The sequence below is a fragment of the Protopterus annectens genome, chromosome 13.part0 (genome assembly GCF_019279795.1).
Source record: "Protopterus annectens isolate FY-2018-M chromosome 13.part0, PAN1.0, whole genome shotgun sequence".
Classification (NCBI taxonomy): Eukaryota; Metazoa; Chordata; order Ceratodontiformes; family Protopteridae; genus Protopterus; species Protopterus annectens.
The window spans coordinates 865,173,367-865,196,252 of NC_056747.1; the positions used below are offsets into that span (position 1 = coordinate 865,173,367).

The 22,886-nt window shown below is 37.8% G+C and overlaps 1 long non-coding RNA gene across 1 annotated transcript in view; it reads right to left on the reverse strand.

Moving 5' to 3' along the window:
• Positions 1-22,886, reverse strand: part of LOC122787727 — a 111,362-nt gene that overhangs the window by 84,887 nt on the left and 3,589 nt on the right. The window contains exons 2-3 of the long non-coding RNA XR_006362593.1: positions 7,131-7,318; positions 5,663-5,727 (exon numbers count right to left, since the gene is read on the reverse strand). This is a non-coding gene — a long non-coding RNA (uncharacterized LOC122787727). The remainder of the gene's footprint in view (positions 1-5,662; positions 5,728-7,130; positions 7,319-22,886) is intronic.

Below are 22,886 nucleotides of genomic sequence, written 5' to 3' on the forward strand. Positions count from 1 at the left end.
CTCCAGATTAGATCCTGTTGCAAGGGCATTGCTGCATTGTTTTCAAGCTGTGGTGGCGGCCGCCATGGCAGTACAAGCCTCAGCATCATTAGTTTTGTTTCACCCATTACAATTGCGGGTTCCACATTCAGTAGCTACTATACTTTTGCAAGATAAGATAACCTTTTTATCTCCTAGTCGACATTTGTCGTGTATGACAGTGCTGCTGACACAGCCTCATAAGACCATAGAAAGATGTACTACTATTAATCCGGCGACACTTTTGCCGACTCCAGAAGAAGGTACTCCACACGTTTGTTTAGAGAGCATTCATGACAAAGTACTTCCCCAACCAGATTTAACAGATATTCCGATGATAGATTCTGATCTTGTTTTGTTTGTAGATGGATCAGCAAAGAAAAACACTAGTAGGGTATGCTGTCACCACAGAAACTGAAGTTTTGGAGGCAAAAGGATTGTCAAACATTTATTCTGCACAGGCAGCTGAGTTGGTGGCTTTAACTCAAGCTTGTACCTTAGGGGAGGGTAAAAAAGTGACAATTTATACAGATAGTCAATATGCTTTCTCCACTGTACATGTTTTCGCTCAACTATGGGAGAATAGGGGAATGGTTACTGTGACAGGCAAACCAATAAATCACAGAGATTTAATTTTACAGATGTTAGATGCAGTGCAACTACCACTTCAGATAGCGATATGTAAATGTTCCGCACATACCAACAGAAAAGATCCTGTCTCCAGGGGAAATGCCCTTGCTGATATGGCTGCAACAATGGCAGCTCAAGAAAATGATTTGCTTTTACATGATAATGATTTGGAGCCCGGACAACTTTTAGACTTAGAGACACTAAAAGTAATGCAAACATTGACAACACAGAAGGAAAAATGTCGTTGGGTAAAATATGGTATCACTCAACAGAGTAGGTTGTATAGGGCATCAGATGGCAAAATGGTATTACCCTCAAATCTTTTTAGGTATGCGGCATTGGTTAGCCATGGACCTGCCCATGTAGGAGTACAGACGATGATTCAAATAGTGTCTAAGGTGTTTTGGTGTAAAGGGTTTTCAACTTATGCAAAGCAATTCTGCTTATCTTGTTTATTATGTACAAAGTATCATGCTCGGGGGGAGTAAAGAGGTCTCAGCAGGCATTCCCTACCCCTCCGTATCCATTCCACACACTCTGTATGGACTTTATTGAATTGACACCCTCAGAGGGAAAAAGGTTCTGTTTAGTCATTACTGATACTTTTTCTAAATGGGTAGAAGCTTTTCCAGTGAAGCATCCAAATGCACAAACAGTAGCAAAGCTTCTGACTACAGAAATAATTCCCCGATTTGGCCTACCAAGACGCATTTACAGTGATAATGGGTCTCATTTTGTTAACCAGATTGTTCAGAAATTGGGTCAAGTGTTTCAAATTGATCTCAAAAATCATTGTGCTTACCATCCCCAATCAGCTGGACTGGTGGAAAGACACAATGGTGTCTTGAAGAGTAAGTTCCGCAAACTAATGGCAGAAACACATAGGTCATGGACTGCGTGCCTTCCGTTGGCACTCCCGTACATGCGGATCTCACCTTCCTACAAAGGACTTACACCATTTGAACTTTTGTTTGGGAGACCATATTACGTCCCGCAGTGGCAAGGATTGTTGCCAGCATAACGTGAGGGGGGTGAGGATCTAGCGGATTATATGAAGAAGCTGCTAAATGTCAAATCTCTTGTAACCAATGACTCCTTTGCAGATTCCAGAAATGAAACCTTGTTAAGCGTGACACCCGGGGACTGGGTGTGGATCCGAATTGTGAAGAGAAAGAATTGGTCATCCCCCAGGTGGGAAGGCCCATACCAAGTACTTATCTCGACACCTACGGCTGTAAAGATCGCTGAGAGGACTTCTTGGATTCATATCACCCACTGTAAAAAACTCAAGGCTCTTCCTTCTGCCATTGATATTGGTCAAACTCCACCGGACCTCTGAGCGCAAAGTCTGGCTACAAAGGGGGATTAGCCCAATAGGGGTTAGTTTGTCTCAAACCCAGTGAAGAAACCAACGGCGCGAGGTAGTCCTTAGGGAGGATGGCCATGTTCAACTGATACTTGAACTGTCACATAATGATGATTTTGGTGGCGAAAGTAAATATATCCATACGAGAAGGAACAGTTGCAAGAGAAAAAGGAATGGTGGTGCTGCAAGCGCAAACAGGTGTTACTACTGTGTTTAAGGTGAAACTTTGTGAAGGAATTTTGTACTGTTCTAAATGGAACAATAATAATTTCTTGACTCGTGCAAAATACTTGTGCAATAGAGATTGTACGTCCTGGTCAAGTGTTTGGTGGTCAACAGATGTGAATGGATGGGAAACAAGTGGTGCAGTGATACCAGAGAAAGATAAAAGCAGGCAACAAAGAATAAAAATTGCGCATTTCCAAGGTACCAGAGTAGTTACTATAACCATTGTGTCACCACAAGAAAGTGATTCAGGACTTTATGGAATCGGAGTGTCGCTTCCAACTAGAACTGATCCTTTGGGGACCCTCCAACTTAAAGTACAAAGCCTTAAGAATGCTACAAATAAAGCAGATTTTGCCTTCACAAAAGAAGAACAATTGTTACTCGAGACGGGATTCGTACACCATAATGAATGGTTATCTTGGGTTAGATATAGTACCCGAGAAGCACATCGTGAGAACTGTATTTCTTGTGCTGAAGGTAAACAGCAATTAGCAACAGTCCCATTGATGCAAGATGAAGGTAACTTAACGTGTCTGTTGAAATTATTCTTCAACAAAACTGAAGATAAATGCAAAGATGAAACTCAGCGTTTTCCGGTCATAAGCAAAGTTGAGAAACCGCCTGCAGCGATTTCCTATCCAGGTTCATATATGTGCATTTCCAGAGATGGCACAGGGAAAAATTATGGCAATATGGGACAGAACTATTGCAATGTTACTGTGAATGGCAATGGGAATCCATTTCTGGAGAACCAAACTCATAGTTTAGCAGACGTGTGGTGGTTATGTGGAGACAACAAACTCAGATCAAGGCTTACGATTCCCTGGAAGGGAACTTGTGCACTTGTAAAATTAATTCTGCCATTCTACATTTTCCCAGTTCCAGAAAGCAATTTCGTAAGAGAACTTGAAATAAATCCGAAGTGGTTGAGTAGGAGAAAAGAGAGGCACCGAAGCAATCTTTTGGTAACGGTGTCTACATCGATAGCATTGGCATGCCAAGAGGCGTACCTGATGAATACAAAGCAATAAACCAAATAGCAGCTGGTTTACATCCATCTTTGTCTGGATTCAACCTAATAAGAATGTGGACTGGATCAACTACATTTACTATAACCAGCAGCGTTTTGTGAACTATACCAAAGATGCATTGAAAGGAATTGCTGAACAACTGGAGGCCACTTCGCAGGTGGCATGGCAGAATCGAATTGCGTTGGATATGCTCCTGGCCAAAGAAGGAAGAGTTTGCAAGATGTTTGGGACTTTCTGTTGTACATATATTCCAAACAACACTGCGCCTGAGGGAAGTATCACTCGAGCTTTGAAAGGTTTGGAGATGTTATCGGAAAAATTGGCAGAGAACTCTGGGGTAAATAATCCCTTGACAGATTTTCTACAAGCGTGGTTTGGAAAATGGAGTCGTCTCATCAGCAGTTTCCTGGTGTCCGTTGGAGTTGCTGTGGCTATCGTGGTGGTATGCGGTTGTTGTTGTATACCCTGTATCAGAGGTCTTCTACAAAGACTGGTTGATACTGCTGTTATGAAGATGATGTACCAGCAATTGCAACAGACTGGTGAAAGTGAATACATTGAAATGTGACTCTTTGCAAATGTTTTTGAAGTTTAAAAATTTGTCTTGCCAATGAAGTAATGTATGCAAAGAAAACTTAGTTTTACCATATATTGCTGAAATAAAAGACAAATAAAAGTGTTTTCAGGGGGGAAATGTTAAGAGAAAAAGTTTTAAAACATACTGTTATTTGTCTTTTTCCTGTTCTTGCAAAGTGAACATGTTATTTGTTGGGATATGCCTATCAAAGATGGGCCTCATCTGTGAACAAAATGCAGCATTGCTTATGAACCTGAATGATATCTGTTTTCTGCATTTCAGAATAAAGAGATTTGGTTATAGCTCAGTGAAGCCTGGGATAAGGACGCACGGCCGAGTAAGAGTTAATTTACTGGGGCAGGCTATGTGTCCTGGAAAATTTGAGCTACCGTTGTTAAATTGAACATTCTGTACTAGCTGTGGGTTTGAGGTAATTTGTGATAAACATGTTTATCCTATATGTTTTTCATAGCCAACTGTCAACGGTCAGAAATGTAACAAAAAGTTGTTTTGCTTGCAGTATAAAAGTTGATGTCAGTAAACAAGTTGATCAGATCAGAGGAGATCAGATCAGTCCAGACCGGACATCTTGGCCAACATGCTGTGTAATCTGGTTAGCTGCTAATAAAGGAAAATTCATCACCTGAGGCAGATGCGACTCGTTTGAATTTTTTCTTCTGACACTTATCTGTGAGACATTTGGCTATCTATCTAGTGACGTAGAGGTTTATGTCCAATTCTGAGAGTTTACCTACAATACCTGAGTGGGGTATTGTGTCAAAGTCCTTGGCCAGGTCAAGGTAGGCAGTATGAACTGTCTTACCCTCATCATTGGCCTTGGTGACCTTCTCAAAGAAGTCCAACAGACTGAGCAGACAAGACCTGCTCTTGAAGAAGCTGAACCGAGTTGGGTTTATAGTCTGGAGATTTCCTATGTCATTGTTGATCAGGTCCAGGATTATCCTTTCCATAGCCTTACATATGAGGCTAGTAGTTTCCTGGGTCAGTTAATGCCCCTCCTCCTTGTGCAGGGGGCTGACTGTTGCTGTTCTCCACTCCACTAGAACAAAGATGGTCTCACCAGAAGATTCCATCAAGGCCAATTGATGCTGTGTTTCTAGCTTTAAAGAGCACAGTGACAACCTGTTCTTTTGTGATAACAAATGCTGTACTTGTACCAAGATTATATCATCCCAGATGGGACTTGAATCCACAGTCCATGGCTTAGGAGGCCAATACCTTATCCATTAGGCCACTGCAGCCACATGTACAAAAATGACTGGAGACATGGCGGTGTCATCAGTTAGTTCCAATGGGGTGCTCTCCTCAAACACTATTTATAACCATGTACAGTTAACATATGTACAAGAATGACTGGAGACATGGCAGCGTCAACAGTTAGTCCCAATGGAGTGCACTTCTCAAACACTATTTATAGTCATGTATCGCCAACATATGTACAAGAATGATTGGAGACATGTCAGCATGAAAACACCATCACACAGCACTCTCTCTGTTTCTCCTACATTCTTTCCACATCTGGTGATCATTGTGTGGAGTAATATGCGCACTTCACTCCACCTTAATGGATCCCTTTAATAATACTTTTAGCGGGGAATTCCAAGATGGTCACCGACAACTAGGCATGCACTAGGCTGCTGCTCCAGAATCCAAAAAAGAAATCTGCCTCCTAGCCACATCATCATCAAACATGTAAATCAACAATCCTGCATAACTCCTGAAGCTACATCATTTAAGAAGCAAGCAAATAGCTTTATTTCATACCATAAATCTAAAAACAAATAAAAGTACCTTCTAAAACAGCAGGGTATTCGGGACAGCGACCTCGTGGCAGGGCCTCTTCCAACAACTGTGGCCTCGAAAGAAAATTCAACAAAAGAAAACAATAAACCAAAATGTCTAACACCCGGGACCAAAGTAAGGAACAAATGGAAACACAAACTATTAAAATTAAGTCATCCACAATTGTGTCTCCAGAAAAAGACACAGCAAGCAAGAGACAAAAAACACCCAAGGCACGGAAAGAACCCAATAAAGTATCTCTAAGATCAAAAAATGACAACACATACTCAGTTGAAGACATTAAAACAGCCTTACAACCACTACAAAATGATATCTGTGCTTTTTCAGAAAAGCTTAGCACAGTTGGAACAAACATTGTACAGATCGTGGCTAGACTAACTCTAAATGAAACTAAGACGGAGGAAAACACGACAGAAATTAACGTTTTAAAGTCTAAAATAAAAACCAACAAACAGGCCATAAAAGAACTTTAGCTAAAACTAATCGAGCAAGAAGCCGGATGAACAACATAATCAAAAGAGGAATGCCAGAATTTTTTGATCACTCATCTTAATGGAATAATAAGAGAGATTGTGGAAGCAACAGTTGAAAACAAGAACATAGTAAAAGAAATGACCATCAAACGAGCACACAGATCTCTTCAGAAAACTCAGGATGAAACCACACCAAGACAAATTTATGTAAAAATACTCAATGCTGCACACACTTCCATGATTTTAATGGCAGCTAAACAGAAAAGAAACTTAACATGGAGGCCACAAAATAAGCATCACACAAGATCTCCCCCTTCCCATCAAGCAAGAACGTCAAGCATTAGCGCCCTTCTGTTCATACCGAATTAAAAAGAATATCCGTTTTTAAATGCATTACCCAGCGAAACTCACCTTCAGTTACAAAGTCCAGAAACACCTAATACAAAACAAATTACAGGCAAAGAACATTTTCATAAAAGTTTTTGGCAAATCGCCTGAGGAAAATAAATAGTACAACGCAGTAACCAGTAAGCTAAAGCTACAAATCAGCAAGTAACATTCATGTTTTAAGGCAAGACTATATAAACACCAAGGATTATGAACAGCTTTTGCTCGATATGTGGGCTCCTGAAAATCTACTTTAATAGGGCAAATACAAACTGAAATGATGACCGCTAACTTGTCTTACTATTAAAAAATGCAGATAAACTGACAAATATCCCCTGGCAAAAAACGACACATACCTGAAATGCTACAACCAAACTTTGCATTTCTATATACATTGTCAGCATGTAAACTAAACTTGAAAATCAGAAGCAATCTGCTCAAAAGGAATGTATAACTGCAAATGTTACTAAGCCCACAATACCGCTGACAGCTGTCAACATAGCAATTAAAAGATAAACGCTGCAACACAAGAATCATTAAGGTAATTTTAACTATAAAAAAGAATTTTACAATTAACAAAAGTACAAGAAACTTACCTTATTCACTGGTCCCAAGAGCCATTTAGACGATCACAAGACAGGAAGTAATACTTTCTCAAACCACTTCAGAGATTGGAGGTCAAAGACAACTTCCTTAAAAGTGCAAGAACAGCAAAGCAATACTGGGAGTTGCAAGGACTGCTAAACAGTTTATAAACCAACTGGAATCCACGGAATTGAGAAACCTGATACAAAAATAGGAAAAGGATCTGTAAGGTAACAAATAACTAATTTATGAAAAGTAAAAAAGCAAAGCTTTCACAATACAGAGCAAAAGGTTCTAACAAGAAGATTTAATGGATTTAATTAACAAAAACTGATATTGGCTTAATGGATGTTAGCATAATGTAAAGTCTTCAAGTACTGCATAATAATGTGAACGGAGAAAGCAAGTATGACTGTGACTACTGCCAAAATTCCCCCGAAGGCTAACACTGACTTACAGTTAAAAACATTTAACAATACAATCAATCCCATTTTTGCTGCAAGAAATGTTAGCAAGATTTGTATAGTTAAACCAGTACATGAAACAGTTTACAGTACAGGACTATACAATACAACTCGGCATGAAACTAAAGACTTTTTTAAGCAACTGTCAGTTAGTTGGTTCGCATGGGTCAGGCATTATTATATGACTGTATAAACAAGCAAGTTGATAACTTTAACATAACTACTTACAGTTTAAAAATTAATATTGTATTTAGATTCTTATCAACAATAGAAAAGAACAGAACAAAACCAACTACAAAAGGGGAAACATACTTAGCAAGGATATTTCCTAAATAAACTCAAAGGGAAGCTAGACTTTGGAAGTGCAACTAACACATGTTAAATTCAAACTATAAGCACACTACATATTAGGGATGCGCACAAAAGTTAAAACACAAATATCACTATGCACATATACAATTATTTTTTGCAGGAGAAAGACAAATACAAGGTACCAAGATTTGAATATGTGCACACCCCCTTGGTCTTAGATTCAATAGGCTCAAGCCCTTGGGAAGTAAAAGTTGATATATTTAACTGATGTAGCAAAATGATAGCTATTTTAGTCAACTGATAAAGAGCATCTTATCCAAAATTGTGAACACAATACACCCATTCAAAATCCACAACACTGTATAAACTTGTAATGCTCGTACCCGTGGATTCATTTACAAAAATTGCAACCATGCTTCAATGTGTCTACTTCATTAAGGAGCAAGCAATGTATGTCAGGAATGTTTAGTGATATTTGGAATGAAGCAAAGGTTTTTTTTCATTATCTCCCTATACCCGCAATACAATAAGTTTTCCAGAAGTTACATAAGTAACAAACCAAATATAAAGTATATTGTCACACAAAGGAAAGGAGATAAGTAGGCAAGCACTAAGGTAGGTAAAGATAAGCTGGATGCCATCCTAAATAAATACATGTTACCAAAAAAAGCAATTCCACCTTTTACACAATCACATAAGTACATATAAATATAAATATAATTTAAGACCACACATTAATAAATTTACAACAGACACAAGTTATCCATGTTTATAGTTGATACATGGAATGTAAATGGGCTAGGTGATAGAAGAAAGTTGAATCTAATCTTACATTTAATTCATCAAAGCAAATCCAATGTCATATTTTTACAAGAAACACACCTAAATAAAGATCAGTGGTTAAAAATCAGTTCAAGAAAATGGATCAAACAAATCATTTCATCATGGGACAGCTCTGCCTCAAAAGGAACAACCATTATAATTAAAGAATCCTTCCATGAGAACATAACCAACAACAATTATGACACGAATGGCAGATGGTGTCTCTTCACCAGTACACATCCGCAAACAAAAAATAATACTCTCTTTTTGAATATCTATGGTCCCTGTTCAAATCAGCAATTCTTTATATATGAAATCCATAACTTACTCCTAAATTTTCCCAGACATTCCATCATTATAGGGGGGGACTGGAATTGTCTAATCGCCCCACTAAGTGATAGTTCTAACAAAAACAAAAAGCAACCAGCCCAGGTCACTTCTGCCCTAAACGACCTCATACAAAGTCTCAATCTTGTTTACCCTTATCTAACTATAGACCATGACAGATCAATGAACAAATACACTTTCTTTCCCCTCCACATAAAGCTGGTCAAGAATAGATTATTTCCTGATCTCCTCTAATCTCTCCAAGAAATGTCAAAAATATGAGATTGATAAAAGAATAATCTCTGACCACTCCAAAATCACAATAACAATTAACAGAACCTGTCAAACTTCTCAACAGGATGGTCCTTATAACTGGTAGCTAAACAACAACCTTTTAAATCAAAAATAGGTAGTTGAGGAGATAAGTAGAACAATAACACAACTAGATCAGGATGCATTGTTTGTTGTTGTTTGTATTTTCGGCTTTTCCCGGTTAGGGGTCGCCACAGTGGAACTCCGGTCTGCTAATGACTGGCAGTAGATTTTTATGGTGCTGAGTTGCCAGCCCGACGCCCAACCTTCAGCGAAGGCACGCCCATTCACGCATGTCTTTCAGAGGCCACTCGACCACGAGGAGGACATGTAGACTCCACACAGAAGGCACTCCTGCTGAGAATCGAACAGGTGAACCTCTTGCTGTGAGGCAACAACGCTACCGCTGTACCAGATCAGGATGTATTGCAAACCCAAATTCCATTAGATATTCAATGGGCAACCACTAAGACAGTACTAAGGGGAATCCTAATACAGAAAGCTTCACTATACAAAAAACAAGAGCAAAAACAAACTAGCTTGCTTGAAACGCAATACAACAGCATCGAACAATAACTTCAATCCCATTACTCACATGAACTAGAAAGGAAATTATATGACATGAAAAAAGAACTTTACTCAATACAGCTACATAAACACTCATTAAATGAGCTAAAACTCATCTATAAATACTCTGATTGGGCCCAAACACCTTCTAAGGTCTGAGCAAATATGATAAATATAAAGAAAACTCTTCAAAATATTCCAGAAACACTATAAAGAGAGAAATTTATACAATAAAGATGATATAATCAACTTTTTCTGGGACATATAGTTACTGCGGTGGTGGTGCTTCGGTAACGTTGTCACCTCACAGTAAGACGTTGTCCTGTTCGGTTCTCAGCTAGAGCGTCTCCTGTGTGGAGACATGCGTGAATGGGCATACCTTCATTGAAGGTTGTGAAAAAGCCGAAGGTCACAACAACAACAACATATAACAATATGTATAACCCTGCAAAACAATACCATATATCTAACATACAAGAGAATTTCTTAAACAACATAAAATTCCCAAACCTTGATGAAGAACAGTATAACTTATTAGATAGCCCCTTATCAACCAGTGAAATCAAGATGGCAATAAAAAAACTAAAGATCAACAAATCCCCAGACCCCGATGGATTTACAGCAATGTTTTACAAAACATTCAGTCACATACTAGCTCCAATCCTGTTAAGACTTTACAACCATATCATAAAGCATGGGTTCACTGACAAACACTTAATTCAAAGATAATTTTAATACCAAAGTCAAACTCTGACAGGCCTATTGCTCTTATTAACCTTGACATAAAAATTCTGACTTCACTATTAGCGAATAGATTATAAAAAAACCTTGAATAAAATTATCTCCCCAGAACAACTGGGTTTTAAGAAAAAAAGACAATTAAGTGACAACATCTGCACTTTTGACACCTTAATCACCCTCTTAGCTAAGGATAAGTACCCAAGATACGCACTTACAGTAGATGTCTCAAAAGCTTTTGATAATGTAGACCTGGATTTCCTCTTCTTAACAATGTCACATTTCAATTTTCCCCCATCTTTTAGAAAATCTTCAATCAAACAATTCTCCAAAATAGCAAATTACAACATGACCCCCCCCCAAAAAAAAATCTTCTATCTTTCCTCTAAACCCACTAAATCATAACACATCTTGTTTCCCCTTAGCTGACATACCCTAAATTACACGCTAAAATATTTAGGCATACATTTTTCTCACACCTACAAAGAAATGTATAAATCAAATCTCCTAAAAACATGGGAAAAAAATAAACAAGACATCTCAAGATGGGAAAATATAAACCTACCCCCTCCCCGTCCAAATCAGCCATCAAAATGAACATACTTCCTAAAATACTATTTCAACTAAATTCAGTCTCAAAATACCAAACATTTTTACATCAATGGAAAAGGCCCTCTCCAAATTCCTATGGCATCCAAAAACAACAAGAATATGTTACCAAAAACTCACAATACCAAAAGTAAAAGGAGGTTTGGGGCTCCCAGATTTTAACCTGTACTACCTTATTATCAAAGCAAACTGGTTAATTCAAATATCAAAATATGATAGAACTAAAAAAGATTTGGTACCAAACATGGGTTAAAATATGGTCCAATCTATTACACTCAAATATAATCCCCCTTTTCTTAATCTCAACCATAAACTCTTTAGCAAACTACACCCAATAATTAAAAATGAAATAATTGCTTTCCAGTCTTTATTTACTTCCATCAACCTACAGAATTCACTTAGTCTGTTACAACCCATACACATGAACCCGAATTTCAAGTTAAATAACAAAATGATCGATCTCAAACCATTCCCACTAATTAAAGACCTAACGGTATGGTATATTTTACAGCACAAGGAATCAAGGAATCAACACTTGAAAACTCAAGAAAACAACTAAAGACACCAGGCAGCTATAACCCTATTTTTCGAAAATAATATCACTAGTAAAGTTGAAATATTCAAACTACAAAACAGATACACAAAATATAGAAACAACCCAAAATATAATCAAATCATTAGCTGCTACGGAGAAAATTATTTCAAAGTTTTATAAATCAATAAGCGAGATAAAACACCAATCTGCGTTACTATACTCAAGATGCTGGGAAATCATTAGTAAAACTATCACAATAGCACAAAAACAAGAAGCTATTAACAATACTTTAAAACTAACACCTTTCAAAAACATAATCTAAACACAAATAATGATTAACAATAATGCATATTATACCCCAGCTGTCCTTAAAAAGTTTTGGTTATAAAAAAGAGTCATTGTGCCCTTTTTGCTCCAGCGAGAATGTACATGGTTTTATGATTGACACAATAGGCACATTTTCATGTGGTAGATGCATTATGTGTAAGTCTGTATGTAATACATTTCATTATATTAATGGTATTCCTTTTAAAGTAAATCATAAGTGTTCATGTAATACAGAAGGAGTTATTTATGCTATAAAATGTCCCTGCAACATGTTCTATATAGGTGAGCCAAGAGGGCTTTTAAGCTTAAAATACAGAAACATGTCAGGGATATTAAGAATGTTAAATTGGAGAGCACTCTTGCAGTACAATTTAAAAAATATCATGATAAAAATCCAGAAGGTTTACAATGCACAATATTAGAACATGTTTGTGAAAGGGGACATAATTTAGACATAAAAAGAGGCTCCCATATAAAGAGATGACTTTTATTTTGAAGTATGGGACTTTGAGTCCAGCTGGCATTAATGTGGAGTGTAACTGGAATTTTTTTAACGTAATTGGATGCAATTATGTAATCAATTTGGATTGATTTTGTTATAAAAAGCTTGAGTGCTTGGTGTGGTTTTATTCTCCTTTGAAGGCTTTTATGCCGAGGTGCTAGGGAATTCTATTAAATTCAGTTTATTGGATCCTGGTTTTGTCATTTTTTCTAGAATGTAGATATCCTCCATACCTTTTGGAGCTGTAAGAATATCTTCAGGCTCTGGTGTTCCCTAAGAGTGCAACTTGAAAAAATTGGTTACGAAAAAAACATATTTTCCTGGGAAAAAAATGATTCTACACATAATCCCTAGTTCAATCAATGGAATGCTTAAACATATTTTAGTCAGAGTATGTGCCCTACTTAAATTTTATATAACTAATAATTGGATAAATAACAATACAATCTCATGGATAAACTTTATAAAGACATAGCAGTTAAATATATTACCTCCCACAAATTAGCTACAAAAAGCATAAAAAAGATCATATTTCAAACATATTGGAACTCTCTTCTAGACACAATCCTAGCAAGCAAACAAAATTCATAAACTTAAATACAACTCAGATGGCACTCAAACTTTTATAGAGTAAACACAATAAGTATATTGCTCAAAAATAACATGCTGCAAGATTAGCATTAAACGGATGGCACCCAACATTGTAAATGTACATAGTTCAGAGTTTCACAAACCCTTCTACAAGTAAGGTTATCTTACCTACACAAATCAAGCGACATATAAATGATGATATAAAACAAGCTTTTTTATTCCACTTTTCTTCACCTGAGGAAAACAACCTTACTTTATTCTGAAATAGGGGTACTGTACCATCTCTGACAGAACCAAGAGTCAACTTTGTGTCTTTTTTTCCCCTGTACCCTCAGGAATGGTGAAACTATTAGCTTTTAGTTTCAGTAAGTTTTTATATGATCATTGTAGAAAGTTATTTCTTTGTTGTTTTTATGTTGCAATGTCTGAATATTTTGGTTGAAAAACAAAAGCAATAAAAAGTACATTGGGAAAAAAATAATACTGTTAGCTTCAGCAGAATGGGAAGAGCTCAACTGGTGGATCAGTGTAATGGTCTAGTTTTAAATACTGCATTTACACATCCAAGAAGAAAAATAAAATTTGGGAAGATAAAGCTGCCTTTAGAGTTGGCCTGCTACAAGGCACTTACACACCTGAGATGAATATTGGTGTAGCTGCAGAAAAGCCTGCAGATGGCTCTTGGCTTGATGTGGACTTAACTGATAGAAAACTTGATCTGCAACTGTCAGAGATAAAGAAAGTTGATCTGTTACTGTCAGAGATAAATGGTAACCTATGGGATATAGAGCAAGCTGTCACTCTAAATTCAGATAAATTGATGTGAAGTCACAGAGGAATGTTTATCCATAAAACAGAAGCTACCCCATGCAGAATATAGAGTGAATTATCTGTAAAATAAAGTGGTAGACATGGAGGAGTGGAGACAACTTAAAACACCAGACTTAATGGTGTACCAGAAAAGGAAAAGCAAGGCAATTGTGCATGTTTCATACAGCAAACAATCTTGGAGTGTATTAGCATTCCCACAGACAAGATCCAGCTGGAGACAGCAAATTGTGCTTTTATTCCTGCGGCATCTAGGAATAGTTTCCAATTAGGTTTCCTGAGAAGATCCTAATTAGGTTCAGTTCTTGCTTATCTAAAGAAAACATTCTTTCAATTTTGTGTTTCCCCTGGTAAACCTTTCTTTATAAAGGACTCAAGAATATTTACTGAGAATGACTATTCCCAAGAGACTCAACTGAGGAGAGTAGCTTTTAGGCCAGCTATTAGGCTATGTCACCAGAATAAATGGCATTTCAGACTTCTTTATCCTGCTGATCTGAGAATGTAGCTTCCTGGAGGTACACACACATTTCCAAAAAAAAAGCCAAAATTAAACTGGGAAAATATCATTCAATTTTTCTAGTACCACCCAGTTCTGAAGTAATAACTAGTGGTAAATGCTTTGACAAAGAGATGCTAGGACTATATTATGGAACTTTTCCCAGTGTTCTAGCTAAGGATGATTAACTATCATCATGTAGCATTTGCTGTTAACAATATGTTATACTCCTTTAACTAACTATCCACCTGAAGCAGAATACAGAGATTATGATTAGATATCATCAGTATGTTACAGGCTGCTAGCTGGCACCACAAAGGGGATTATAGTTTTATTTGCCTGATTTAGCTGTGCTGAGTACTGTTGAACATTATAAGTAGATTCTTTGTTGTAAATTATCACTGCTTTAAACAGGTTTCAAATACATTTTAGATATTCTTTAAGGTAGCCAAATTTCAATTCTTGTGTTTGCATATCAGTAGGTAGACGAGCACTGCATGCATTTAATGCCACCCTGTAAACTACACATACGTATTTCAAGAGATCACATCTAACGCGTCTATATTAAATGATCGAAGCTTTAGTTAGTTGAGTAACTAAAACCAAAAATAAAGACTTGCAAGGAGTGTCCAAATAGAGGTCGGAAACCCGGATTCCTTCTTAAAAGGGTCTTATTGAAAAATCACAAAACACCAATAACGCCAAACCAATCTATACGTTTTCGACAAAGGCAAGTCTTCATCAGAAAGTTGAGTAACTAAAGCTTGATCACTAAATATTGAAAATGCAAAATCGGGAATGGCAGTTTCCAAGCAGGGAAACAATGCTGTAGTCCCAACCAAAAAAAAAAAAAAAAAACATTAAAGACAAATTATGTGGGGGGCTGTGCCCCCCACACCCCCCTAACTAAATATACCAACTCTGAGATCATTCCACATTGTAGGAAGGGCAAAATCTGCGTAATGGCCAAACAAATAGCTTCCCTGCATGGAAACTGCCGTTCGTGGTTTTGCGTTTTCAACATTTAGTCATTCAGCTTTAGTTACTCGACTAACTAAAGCTTCGATCACGTGATATAGACCCCCCTCTGACACCTGGGCAGAGCATGACCTATACACATATTTGGGTAAGTAGAATGTGCCCCTGATGTACAGAGGCATCAGGTAGCCAAGTGAAGCAGCAAGTTAATGAATTTACTTCATTGTAGTGGCTGCAATTACTGGAAAGCTAATTTGTGCATGTCAGGAGTTTTACTTGTTTTGGGTAAGACTTTTAAGCATTAGTATTGATGCTATTGTGAACTGCTTCTTAAAAAGTACTACTTTAGTAGCAAGGGTAACAGAGGCATAAATAAAATGACTGAGCGTTGTGTTGGAGACTATTAAATCCTCCTATAATCCATTTATGTGATGCACTAGATAAACAATTGCAGGAGTGATTGTAAGTGGTGATATATTCCTGCCTCCTTGTGCTGCACTTATTAAAAGCTGTAATTATTTTCCATAGGGTTATGTACCTAAGGCAGGAGACAGTTTTACCTGTTTTATCCCATGATGCTTTTTAAAATTGTGCACATTTAGGGGATGCAGTTTTAAATTCATAGTTGTAATTGCTTACTACAACTAATGATTTTACATTTTTGCACAGCACTTTGTCAGCGCAACTAAATCATGCATGTCATGTGCATGCAACTAATTACTTACTAGCAGTAACTGCTGAAGCCATTGTCACAGTACTTTGACAGATAACAGTAAGAATCTCTGAATTAGCTGATACAGTGAATATTTGACTTCACAGCATTCTTGGGATAGCCAGCCCAAAGTCCCCACAGGAGATCAGACACCACATAGCTTCAGTGGGGGGCAGTCATGATGGGTTATGTAATTTTCAAAAGTGTGTGATATGCCCTTGTGGACACCCATTGCAAGACATGCACAGTGAGGTTAGGGACTTAAAATAGGAAAACCTTATCCTTCTAGATGATGATAATACCACTCAGCAAGTCTCTGCTCTTGCACTAAGTGGAACTAACTCTGAATAAGTTGAATATAGCATATACTGGTTTGTGTACAACTCTGAATATGCTACAGTACTATGCACATGTTCGTTTTAATTGAAAACAAAATTTCCATCCTAGTCTCTTCACTGCTCATCTCAACTGTCCCTGATTTTACAGGCATATCCATGCCTGATTTTATCTCAGATTTTAACTCCGGCTCCCTTTAAAATTTTCTGACGGAATAGTGACAGGCTCAGTAAGCAAAAAAATGCCAAGCATTACAGGCAGAGACTCATTCTAAAAAGCTAGTGAGGTTTGGCTATATTAGCCTGAATTTGTCCATAACAAACTTAAAAAGAAAAAATGTCATGGGCATTCAGAACTGCAATATAACTGAAACACCTGATGTCCTTAAGGGGTCATTTCCATATATCCATGTTACCTCTAATACGAGAGGTTTTAAGGAATCAGACTTGTTCAACATACCTCTCAATTACCCAGATTTAGCTTCATAGTTTGGGTCTGTTTGACTCTCTCATGAAATGTGTGGTTTTCTGGCAAATCAGGGAGGATTGAATAGACCAAATAATGACATATGCATGAGTTTCAGACTTCACATCCTTCAGAAAATACACGCTAACACAAATCCTGTTATTATAGTAACTTCCTAAGTTAAAAAGAGCAATATTTAAAATATGTAGGATCATAGGAGGTTACTAGGCTATTGACCAGGAAGTCATTTCAAGCCTAGCCATTTCATCCCAATGTAATACCATAGATACTCTAGTCAATACCCAGGATTGTATTTAGTAATGACTGCTCATGTCCATGAGGGTTATGGGTGCTATCCCTGGTAAGTGATTCAGCGGTTTGAGTAATGTTTACCACTGGCTCAGGGGCCTTAAAGGAGACCACACTAGTTTTTAGAAGTGTGAAATCGGCTTTTGAGAAGTTTTTCACTGTGGTCTTTTTTGTTTCAGGTGGGGGCGGGATGAGGACCTCCAGCGAGATTAGTTTATGATCTGATCTCACTAGTGAGGGGTATACTTCCGGTGTTGAACATTTTGATCCCATGTTCGTGATGATGAGATCAAGTATGTTTTCTCCTCTTGTGGGGATGGTGACTAGTTGTTCCATGGCATTTGAGTTTATGAACTCCAGGAATCTTTGGGTTAGAGTGTTCGGGCTTGAGTAGTGTTCCCAGTCTATATTAGGGTAGTTGAAGTCACCTAGTATGATGGTGTTTGGAGATACATTTATCCCCTCGAATGTTTTCAGGAAGGCCATGTGAGGTTCCTGAGTTTGAGAGGGTGGCCTGTAACATGCTACAAATTGCAGAGCAGTCTTGCCTATGGTTAATTGCACCTGGATGGTCTCCGATGCATCGTGCGTTGCCACCAACCTTGAGGTGTGGGTGTCCTTTATGAATATGGACACCCCCCTCCTTTCTTGGTGTTGTCCGGATTTTGGGGCCGGAACGCATGATATGAGGTGAAACCTGTTAGTGCTGGGGTGCTTCATACATTTTGTTTCATTACTTATTAGAAGAATGTTCAAAACTACAAATTTAAAACACATTCTAACAAATTATGCTGTATAATACAATGAATATAATTTAATACAATCAGGAAGGTGAATCAAAGAACACGTATATGTATGCATGGCCCTAAGAATGGGGTCTACTTTAGGACCTTGAAAGTTTAATAGCTCGAATGCAAATGAATCAAACCATATGCATCGAACTATTAAAAAAAAATACACACAAAAATAAATTAAACTAGTGTAGGCAGGGGGGAAGCCCCCCCCCTGCACCCCCCCACAACTTAAATATACCAACTCCGAGATCGTACTGCATTGAAGTAAACGGAAATCTCCACCTACGGAGACTTACGTTTACATTTTCGATGTTTTGCGCTTTCAGTATACTTGTGTCGAGAATATCATATTCGATATTCTCGGACTTCGAGCACATAAAGTAGACCCCTAAGAATGTATGCAAGGAACCTATGGTTTGAAAACAGCCCAAAGGTAAACTTAATCCTCCAGTGGGCCAGATGAATTTTTTTAATGTGGGTTTTCATGCCGTTTCAAAGAATTGTGAGTTTCAAGGGCATTTTTTTTCACTGTGAGACTGTATTGCTTGTTTAGCAAATGGCTATCAGTGTTTGTGGTATTTTATTTCAATATTTGTAATCACTGTAGAAGTAAATAAGAAAACAGTATGCACACTGACAGGTTTAAACAGTGTTTATGGTAACTTGGCAGAAACAGACAAGTAGTGGAACACACGATCTGGCACTGCTATTTTGCACTGTTGTTTACTATATACTTTTGAAAGTTGGAACAAAACAACAAAGTGTCCATTGTAAAAAATAATAAGCGTTTTTGTTCCGTTTGGTAACAAATGATTGAAAGCGCTTATGATTTTACAACTGACACTTAATTGTTTCATTCCAGCTTCTGACAGTTTATGGTTTTCACTGTTATTTACTGTTAATAATGGCCATATTGTTGAAAATGCCATTGCAGTTCTGAGGATTGTGGACCTAAACTGAAGTGGAGCAGCCCACCCAGGTACATTCTGGGCAGTCATTTATGAAGTAATAACAGTAAAAATAATAATGATGATGATGGTGATGACAAAAAAAGACAATGCAGGAAAGAAACTGGAAGAATTTTGACTCTGTTATTACTGTGTTTTCAGTAGAGGTTAATACAGTCTAGTCTTTCTTTTTTTATCATTGTTTTTCATTACTGCAAGTTGGCCCCAATTTTGTTAGATTTTTTTAAAGTCATGCAAGAAGCAATTTATTTAAAAGCACAATAAAAAAATAATGTGTGATTTTTATTCTGCTTATAAAAATATTACTAAAGCTTCTGACCTTAAGCCTTCTGTTTGGTTATTTATTACTATTGTTATTTTTTCAAGTTGCTCAGTTTTTGTTGCACTTCTGTTTTATTTAATTGAATAAATGAAAAAATGCAGCAGGTTGAGCTTGAAAGTAGTAAACAGCTTTTGCTCATGGTTCTTATTTAAACCTCAAAACCTCATAGCTCAAGGAATAAAGCCAAAAATGTAATAGGTCAGGAAAAGGTCAAAGGTCCAGAAACAGGAACAGATTTCACGTATAACATTGTTCTTATATGTTTATTTGCTAGAATAATAGATTTTACATCAGCATGCATTTTCTGAAGGATGTGAAGTCTAGAAGTCTGAAACTCAAATGTCTATCATTATTTATGTTTTGCAATCTTCATAAATTTGCCAGGAAACCACAAAACTTATGAGGAACAGACCAAAAATATGACACAATCAGGGACAGTCAAATGTCCTGAAAGTACTAGAGAATCATCAGACAACTTATCTAGAAGATAATCTTTCAACCTCTTAGGGCAAGAATCAGACAGAAAGTGTAAAAGGCTCAAAATTATGGGCAAATTTTAATCTTTACTCCTACATACAACTATTTCAAGCACAGGCATTAATGCCCTTCTAGTTTGCCGATATACCAAAACACATGTTCCTATAATAAGTGCCCAGGCTGTTCTTAAAAATATCTAAACTAGTACTTGCTTTAAGGTAATTCGGTAGTCTGTTCCATGCATCAGCTAGTCTGTCAAAGAACCAATTAGTACACTTTTCAATCCGATAGAATCTTCTAGATAAGTTGTCTGATGATTCTTTAGTACTTTCTGATAACCCCAAACATTCCCAGAGGTAAGTTGTCCCTAAATGCCCTATATACCCGAATAAGATTTCATCTTGGATGTCTGTAAGAGATACTGTACAAGTTCAGATTATTTTAGTCTTTCATAATAACAAATTTTCACACCCTTGGAAGCCCTTGGTAGATTTCCGTTGTACTCTTTACAGTTTACTCATGCTTTTTTTCTTATAGAGTTTCCATATTGTTATTCCATATTCAAGTTTGGGTCTAATGTAACTAACAAGGTGTCATCAAAGTAATGGATGAAGGTAAAATAGTTCACACCACATTACCTTGACCTGGCCAAGCCTTTTGACACAATCCCCTATTCAAAGCTGAATAAACTGGGAATAAACCCTTACATCACTAGCTAGACTGCCAACTGGCTCAAAGGATCCAGGAGATCAAAATAGGGGAGGCTACTTCTAGAAAGAAACCAGTCCCCAAGGGTTCCGTGCTAAGACTTTTCCTGCTTGGCATCTACTTCTCGGAAGTAAAAGCAAATACCAAAGGGCTTTGGCTGGCTAAGTTTGAGATGACTGCAAGCTAGGAGCAGTTACTGAATCCTCAAATGACTTAACCATCATGCAGGAAGGTTTGTCCCAAACAATAACTAGTGCCAGAACCATGAATTGAAACTAAACTCCAAAAAATATATTATCGTATCCTTTGGAAAGTCATCTACCCCAGGGAACTACCAAATTGACAATCCCCCCCCGAGAGATGACCCAGTTGTTGGCATTTGGGAACTTGTGTGGTCAGTGACCTAACTTTTGACCAACATGTGCTCAGTGTCTTAAGAAAGTCTTTCTATGTTGCATAGCTTATGAAAAAAAATTAATTGCACCGACATCTACAGATGTTAGTGCCTCCCTTTATGAAGCCCTCATTAGGTCAGTCATTTTGTATAATGCCCATTTTGGCATGTATTTGTCCGGACACATCCAACAACTGGAATGCCTACAGAGATACCTAACTAAAAGGATACAAGTCCTAAACAATAGGTCTTGCATGAACCACCTTAAAGCCTTATCACTGCTCTCAGTATCCTACAGAGTGCTAAGAGGTGACCTGTATCTGGCATACATGGCATCCTCCGACCCAATACTGACAGACCTACTGAAGATCAGCAAGTCAAATGCCATCAGAAATTCTCAGTCCATGTATCTAAATAGAATGGTGTAGAGAGATGGATACATATCCGAGTATACCACTGTTCCAGATCAGACCCTCCATTCAAGCAAGACAAAGTTCACCCCTGTCCATATTCAAAAGCAACTTGGATCTAAAGATGGGTCTTTCTACACTGCATAGCTTAAGAAAAAATTAAATGCACCTACATCTACAGATGTTAGTGCCCCCCTTTATGAAGCCCTCATTAAGTCAGTCATTTTGTATAACGCCCATTTTGGCATGTATTTGTCCAGACACATCCAACAACTGGAATGTCTACAGAGATATCTAACTAAAAGGATACAAGTCCTAAACAATAGGTCTTGCATGGACCACCTCAAAGCCTTATCACTGCTCTCAGTATCCTACAGAGTGTTAAGAGGTGACCTGTATCTGGCATACATGGCATCCTCTGACCCAATACTGATAGACCTACTGAACATCAGCAAGTCAAATGCCATCAGAAATACTCAGTCCATGTATCTAAATAGAAAGTGGTCATTGTTCCCCTCTACTCATCACTCATTAGACCCATTATAGAGTACAACGCCCCTTTTGGTATGTACCTCACAAGACATCTACAATAACTGGAAAGACCACAGAAATACCTCACAAAGAGGATTACCGGCCTCAAACAGATGCCCTATGCAGACCGTCTCAAAAAACTACAGCTTTACTCCATCGCATATCGCCTACTCAGGGGCGATCTCTGCCTAACATACAAAGCTATGTCAAACCCAGAGCTGTTGGACATGCTCCGCTTAAAGAAATCCCAATCCCTCCGAGCTACACACTCTAGGGACCTTAACCTTGTCACCACAATAAACAGAACATGCTGGAGGGATAGATTCCTGTCCCAGAGACTTCCCATACTCTGGAACAGACTACCTATCTATGTCAAACAGAGCTCCTCATTAGCACTCTTCAAGAAAAATCTTGATGATTGGATGGGAAATGGGAAATTCACCCCGGGGATCACTTCTGTGGCTCTGCTCGACAGGGGCACAGGAAAATAATTTTCTTGGGTGGCAAAAGCCAGGGTACATTTTTTGGCTAGGTTTGTATGGGCCCTAGGGCCAATAGCCTAGTACCTACCTATGAACCAATGAATGGTGTAGAGAGATGGATAAATATCCGAGTATACCACTGTTCCAGATCAGACTCTCCATTCAAGCAAGACAAAGTTCACCCCTGTCCATATTCAAAAGCAACTTGGATCTAAAGATGGATAACAGAAAATGTACCCCAGGATTGCCTCTTGTAACACTAATGGATAGAGGTGGTCTCTAAATGCTGCATCCCTTACAAGGGCCCCCATAAATTATCAGTGGTGTGATCACAGATATTCTCACTATATCCAAGAGATGGGTAAGACCAATCAGGAAATGTTAATTTAAGCAACAAAAAGATAATTGACTGAGCTTAAAATGTCCTCCAAATGAACCTATATTGAGG